This window comes from Electrophorus electricus, chromosome 7 (genome assembly GCF_041902795.1).
Source record: "Electrophorus electricus isolate QZ-2024a chromosome 7, ASM4190279v1, whole genome shotgun sequence".
Taxonomy (NCBI): Eukaryota; Metazoa; Chordata; class Actinopteri; order Gymnotiformes; family Gymnotidae; genus Electrophorus; species Electrophorus electricus.
In genome coordinates, this window is record NC_137503.1 from 25,088,867 (window position 1) to 25,097,026 (window position 8,160).

The window sequence follows — 8,160 nt, forward strand, 5'->3', positions numbered from 1 at the left end:
GCGGATCATGTTACGCTTTCAAGCTAATTTCAGCGAAAACCGCTGTTGGGGAGGCAACTTACTTTCAAGAGTGGTCCCTACCTGACGCACCTTATGGGTGGTCAGAACGCCTCAGAAAGAGTTTTAATATGCACATCAAAATTAGATACATGCCATAAGTACACTACTTTCCCACCTTAGACTTGTCACTGAAGTGCTTTTGAAGAGTTAAAACAGGAATAAAAACGATGTCAATTTAGTGTTAAAGCTGCTGTAAGCTAATTATTGTATGAATACAGGCAAAGCTATCCTTACACCCTGAGTACTATGAGTAAAGTAGCTGCTCTAAGAGGGAAAAAAATGGTCTTCGTGATTATTCTGGACAGTGCAAATAAGAAATAATATTTTAAACAGGGCCCGACTGTATTAAGCAATCTTCTGTACAAAGAGCCAGTCCACTCTGCCTGTGAGTGACTTCGCATGTGCAAGCAGCACACAGAGGGGTAGACTAACTGTTATTTGGAAGGAGGTGGTATTATGGACAGAGGGGCCATAACTGGCCAGTGGAATTTACGCAATTAGTCAAGATAACTACATTATATACTGAAACTTAAAATCTAAATGTTTAATATATTCATATTTTTATAGAGGATGTTTTATGCTTAATGCAAATAAGCAGGAATAACCTACTGTTGAACAAAATGCCAATGTTCTAGCCTAACAGCCTTCATCAAGGCAAACTCTTAAACGCGGCACTCTGCAGGCTTATATATAACCACGCTAGTGAGGTCGATCACGTGATCTGAATAAACAAGAATGCCACTGTTAAAATACCTCACACAAGTAAAAAAAAAATAAATAAAAATAAAATATCAATCTATGGTACAAACCTCTCCAGAAACACCAAACATACAACCAACAGCAATTTCAACAATAAATAATCACTAAACAAGAAAAATATAATAAATTATTACACTCAAAAGAAATCGTTGAGAAAAAGCAATTTCTACATTTACATATAGGCCGATATTATAAATAAGACAGAAAATTGAGAAACAAACGATCAACTTTCATGACACAGAAAATAGCCATCGACCACTAAAGATGTCCGTTCCAAAAATATATAGGACTTAAAGGAAACATTTAAAAGTGTAAAACAGAAAGTATTTTACTTCCCTAATATGAGGTGGAACAAGTGGAACAGGTAAAATTGTGTACGGGACATAATGTCAAAGCGAACAAAGTTATTAACACATAGCTACTGTCGAGCCGACTGCCTGTGCGTTCAGGTTTGACCTTCAATATTAGCTGTCAATCAACACAGCCAATCATTCACTTCATCTCTACACCCCTTTATCACAAAATAACTTCTATAAAATTATTGTAAAGAAATTTTATCGCAAAGAAAAATAATGGGAGAGATGGACATCTTATAGATTAGACAGAACACAACGGGCAAAAAAAATATTAGATGTGCAATTTGAAAGGAAAATTTGTCGCCTGAGCCGCTTGCTTCCATAAGAATGAGAAGATTTAAAAGTTGTCCTGCAGTCAGCACCTAGAGGGCGTCAGATATATGCTGCCTTCAGTTCTCACCCGCTGTCGCCAGTCCATTTATATATACAGTCTATGGTATTAACGCGAAGTAGCCGTTAAAACAAGCCATGATATTATTGGTTAATACTGTTTTTGCCCACCTTCTGGTAAGGATGACATAGAGGAATGCCACAAGTCATTTAAATGTGGCCAAAAGTCACATTTAAAGGTAATGCTGCAGGTGGGAGTAAGTAAAGCTCGGCGGATCTGTCGATTATTTTTGACTGAAGCCAACTACACAACCGATTTTTGATGTCAGTCGGTTTTTATTAAGCTAATCACCAGTCAGAGTTAGTTTTCCATCATTTCTATTGCCGCCAATGGATTTCGCATTCCCTTCAGGTATTTGATTTGCAGAGGTGTTGAGCACATATGCACGGTACGTTGAAACCCCAAACTGTGTTTATGTTAAAACGCTGGGGAACTTACCGCTTTGTTTTAGATCTAACTAGTTAAGTTTAATTTAGATAGACAATTTGCTGAGCAAGTCATTATTTGCCTAGTACAGAGATAGCTAGCTAGTTCCGAAAGGTTGGTCAGAGTCGCAGTAAAATGTAACATAATAGCACCGCTTACTGTTTATGGACCTATGATTACATCGTGTGCCAAATTATTAGGGGACTGTTCACATGTATGTTTCTCTTCCTCGTCAAAATACAACCAATACACGTTTACAACCACAATACATTTAGGCTATCTTATTCCAGTTAAAACGGTGTTAATATTTTTACCATTTCATTGTTATTGAGACTAAAAGGTGTTCCGAGGCATACAATTAATTATGTTTTTTTTTTAATTATTATTATTATTTATTTATTTTATCGATGACAAGTGCTAAAAGGATGGATAAACGTTGTAAATATAAATGTTACCAGTCATACTGCCTGAGGATAAATTTGCAGCAGCCTGCAATCACTGAGCCTGTTTCCCAGGCTGTCATCTAGTAAGCTGTACTGAAGCATCCTACTACTGAATAGGCTGCTTTTCATATCAATTTTCTATTGTCATTAAATCAATTAATGTTATAGCTACATTTATAGCCCCGTGTCCTTTCATATGCTTACATATAATGCTGCTATTTTCTTTCACTTGTCACTTATGGACCGTACTCTTTTAGTTTAGTGTTTTGTTTGTTTGTTTTGTTTTGTTTTTTAAATAGACACTTGCTATAGATACATTGGCTCTGCACACATGCATACTTATTTTCTGTATTCATTTATTCATATTTAATACTACACCACTAGAGTTTGGTTGTAGTCTTCTGTCCTTGCTCTATAATAGTAATGTTAACTTCAGTTCTATCATCACAGGCACATTTATTAAAATTCCATAACATGAATTATGATACTGCACATTATTATGTGTTAAGTATATTTCTGCATACAGTGTGTATATAGTCTTATTTTCTTTTATGTATATTTATTTGTATAGCTGTAGAGTAATTGTCTCCACCTCACCATAAGCACTTCAGTGTGGATATTCTTGGCATGTTGTGTATATGACAAATCAAAATTAATCTTCTTAATGGCTCATTGCTGGGTATATGAGTGTGTTTGCTTATATTTCAAGTAAAGCATTGTGGATTTTTTTTTTCTTTGCCTGTATTTGGTACATCAGAAGGATACATTATGTATTTAATAATAATAATAACTTGCATCATAAACTGAATACCACTTTAAATTCATGCAGGTGCACAATTATGTAGACACTGAGTTCCATTTCTATATTTAAGAATACAATCGCATTATATAAATCTATATAACATATTATAAAATATTCCAACAGTGTAAGACAAGTACTGGAGTCCTAAACTGAGATTGTGTATAGCTAATGAATCATAGGACATAGCCTAACAGTAAAACAAAAGCATCAACATTGCTGGTTACCTGCGTTAATAATTTACATTTTATTTAAATAAATGTCATGCAAAGAAGATAAAGATACATGATATACAAAGACAATTATAAGAATTAAAAACTGGATCGTTGACATTACTTTTCCATTGAATGAAGGAATAGGTTCTTCATCCTATGGAAACTATTAAAAAATAATAATTGGTTCAATATTTAGAATATATTGGTGACCACAACCTAAATTCTATTTGCATTGATTATTAGGCAACTGGTGAAGGCTATTATGAAAATGTCATACATTCATGTAAACTTGCATATACGTTAATTATTGTTATAGAATAACGTTTAAACTCTTGGACCCAGGCCACCTGGGTGTCAGCCTTCCCAGCCTCAGTTACAGCTTCCTTCACTCTTCAGTGAGGCACCCTAATGACAAGATGTGTAATAAGTGAGGCAATTTGTCAACTGCAAGGGACATAAAACATTAAAAGCTGAATAGGTTGCGTAAGGAATGCACAGAAAACATACAGTACTGCTGTAGTGTTTGGGTTAAGGTGTACGGGTTGTCAACCAATGCTTCTTTCAACCGTTCTGCCAGTGCATTGTCACTTTTAGTAGCTTTGTAGTACAACTATAGTGTTTGGATTAAGCCTTATGGGGTGTCTGCAAATGCATCTTGCCTGCTTTTTTCCCAAGCATATCACCATAAGTTTATATTCCCATACCAGGGCCAACTGAGTGAAAGCCATACAGGCCAGCCCAGTTTCACAGAGAATCCTGGCCACTAGACCATACAGGACAGCAGAGTTCCACAGAGAAATTGGAATTCACGATCAACACATCATACCAAATTCTATCGTTGAATTCAAAGGATAGGATGTGAGAAGCTTGAAATTTCAGAGATTCAGTGTAATCAATCAGGCTTTTGCACAAGTCGATGCCGTAGAAATCCATGGTAATCATCATCATTTGTTCTCTACAAGAGTCAACAATAAAGATGCTGAGAGTACAGTGTGGTGGAAACAGCAAAAGAGCAACGAGCCAGCCAGGAGTTCAACCTAGAGACTTCGGAACTGTAATCAGATGCATTATCCGTTGCACCACTGGCCTAGATAGCCATACATTGCCTGTGACATCGTCCATATTCAACCCATTTTAACTTTTCTCTCAAAAAGCACTGAGTGGTGAAGAGAGAGTTCAGCCCTGAAGCAGGAAGCTCAAAAGGCTGCCATGACCCAGATTCAAACCATGGTTGCTGTGGCCACAACGAAGAGTACTAACCATTATATGATCATGGCTCTGCACCCTTGCGTTCATGCAATGGTTCGCAGCCTGGCTCCTTTTCCAACAAAAGGTACCGTGAGAAAACCAAGTGTCACTTTATCAGAATCAGCACTATGGTTTGTGGTAGGTCAATTTTTGAATCCTGTTCAAATCTTCCTGTAGCCTAAATCCACACATGCTTGTATGCTTGTTGCAAAACCAAATTAGAAATAAGTCATCACAGGTTTATCTTCCTTGGCAGCATTTGCTGCCTAAGACAGATTTTTTTGCACACTTCACATTTGCTGTATTGTGGGCCACATATTGCAAGCAGTGATAAACATACGTTGCTACTACATCCCACCCAGCCTTCCAAAACAAAAGACCAAACATGTATAGCAGTGAAAGAAATAGCGTGTAGGCAAACAGAAATAAGGCTTGCTGAGTGTTAATGATGTTTTTTCTGGTGCTTGTTCAATCAAACTTGCAAGTTTGCAGAAAAAAAAAACCAGCTACCTATGTTGTGGCAAGAGACTAGCTCCTGTGTTTCCAGCCTCAGTAACACCTTCCTACACTCTTCAAAGAGCAACTCCAGCTCACAGCAGGCTTTTGAGCCTAAATCAAACTGAGTCAAACTCAGAGGATAGGGTATAAAAGACTTCAAAATTCACAGAGATTCGGTGGAATGAATGGGGCTTTAGCTCAAGTTGACACCTTAGAAATACACAGTAAACATCACTTACTCTTCACAAGCGCCACAATAAAGATGCCAAGTGCTCCGCATGGCAGAAACAATAAAAGGGCAAAGAACCAGCAAGGTGTCAAAATCACAGGTCTTGTTGATCTTTGTTGGCAGCATTTGCCACCCATGCTAACTTTTTGCTGAATGTTTTGCTTGAAGTGAGGCTTGCTGAATCTTCCTGATGTTTTCCTCTGATGTTCGTTCGACTCAACTTGTTTGCAGAAACAACAGCTATCCATGCTGTCAAGTCAAAGGTTTCTCGAATTTCCCTGTAAATCAACCTTCCCAGCCTCAGTAACAGCTCATTTCATTCTTCGTTCACAGGGCACATTTGGTAGTGCCATAGCATTTGGGCTGAGCTTTACGGGTTGTCAACCAATGCTTCTTTCAACTTTCTTTCGTTCTGCCAGTCCAATGCCAAACTGTCTTTTAGTAGCACTGTAGTGTATAGATTAAGCATTATGGGTTGTCAGCAGTCACATTTAACCTGCTCTCCCAAACCCCCCCCCCCCCAAGTACGACACCATAAGGTCAGATTCTTATACCCAGAGTTGAACCCAGGCCACCTGGGTGAAATAAGGAACCCTGAACACTACACCATAAGGGATGCAAAAGATACCAGATATGCACAATGTCTGTAAATCATCATTAATGCATAATTCAGAATTCAGGCTTGCGGTCGAGAAGTCATTGCCTTAGAAATTCACGATAAACGTAACTTGCTCTTTGCAAGAGTCATGAAAAAGATGCTAAGAGCTCTGTATAGGGGACACAGTAAAAGAGCATAGAACACTATCGGAGTTGAACCTAGAGTCTTCTGACCCATAGTCAGATGTGTTATCCATTGTGCCACTGGTACAGACAATCATGTCCTTTTTTTCTCTCAAAAAGCATTGACAGTGGACTAGAACATGTTTGGCCCTGAAGCGGCAGTCTCAAAAGGCTGCCATGAGATGGATTCGCAGAGTAGTAACACAGAGTATTAACCACTACACAATCACGGCTCTGCACTTGTGCCGTGGCTCCCATCTCATCTATATTGTCACCAATATGTCAAAAACCTATCCCGTCTGGTTGGCTGAGGCCCCAGTTTCTGTCCTCCCCTCACCTTCTAGCTATGTAATGCCCTCTCAAGTTCCACTTTATCAATAGTGTAGCAAGCACAGCAGTGTGCTCTTGTTCCCTCTCTTTTACAGTTCAAACCCTTTCCAAGTTCTGTGGTTTCCTTTTCAGTTGTCTTTTGCTTCCTTTCTACACTCCCCATTCCTGCTCCATCTCATCTGCAATTGGGTCCATCTGGGAACTCCTACTCATCTATAGCAACCACCAGGAGAGCATTTCACCTCTGACAACCCTGCTACCCTCATTACCATATAAATACACAGAATGATTACATGGAAAGAAGAAACACCTAAAACTAATAGACAAAATGATGGTGATATCATCCTCTATGTGGTCTTTCTTGCTCCATTTGTGTTTTGTCTTTGCAAAGTTTGGCTTTTCCTGAATTGGTTTGTGTTTATATGTCCATTGCAATTAGTGACTAAATAATAAAATAATAAAAAAGTGATTCAATGATTATGATGTACTGTGTTTTCACACATGATGACATGGGATGATGATGGAGTTCTGATTGGTGACTCCAGTGTTTAAGAAAATGAGACAGGTATTTTCCCCATGAGAACTGAATAGTGTAATGAGAAGTGTATGCAGTTTTGCAAAATAAGGGCAGCAGAACTACAAATTATATTTAATCAATAAGAATGTATTTATAGTTGTGAAGAAATACTGTATGACTATGGGATTTTAGCATAAGGCATCAATTTCTTGATGTATTAATTCAGTTACATTGTGTATCTGAATAAGGAAAAACTGTAATCTAACACTACAGGACTGCTAAAATACATCTAGGTATTTCACTGACAGAAAAGGTGAAAAAGAGCATTGGTTGACAACCACAAATCTTGATGCAAACAGTATGGCGATAAAAAACGTGCTTCCGTTAATGACGTGTAATGTCACTAGTAGTTGACAAATCACCTCGGTTGTTCAGCATCCTGTCACTAGGTGGCGTGAGGAGCAGATGAATCGGTTACTGAGGCTAAAAAAGCTAACTTAAATAAAAATTCGTATCTTGATACAATACGGGTAACTTTCTGCGAACGTGCAAATTTTAAAAGCACAAACATCAGCAGAAAACACTGGCAGGATTCAAAAAGCCGTATTTCTGTTTGTCTACACACTATTCCTTTCTCTCTTCTACATGTTTGGCCTTTTCTTTTGGAGGGCAAGGTGAGGGGTAATTGCAATATACATTTATCACTGCTTGGGGCATTGCAGCAAATGTGAAACACACTGCTTGGGTGGGAAACGCCGCCAAGGAAGATCAATGAGACTTGTGATGATGTATTTCTTATTGTGTTTAGCTATTAGTATACATGTTTCTGTTCATTTAGGTCACTGGACGATTTGAAAATGATTTAAATGGGGTCCTATCAAAAATCAGTTACGACTTTCGTAACTGCCTAAACCTTCCAAGCATTTAATAAATAAGATGACTTCCATAATTATAGAAACCCAACATTTTTGTAAATAAAATAGATCAACTTTTTATTTGTCGAGATTGCTTAAACACTTAATCCCCATGATTTAATTCCTGCATATGTCCCCGGGCAGTCAAGAATTTGCAGGATGTATTGAAATGCCATGTTTACTGCGTAATCCACT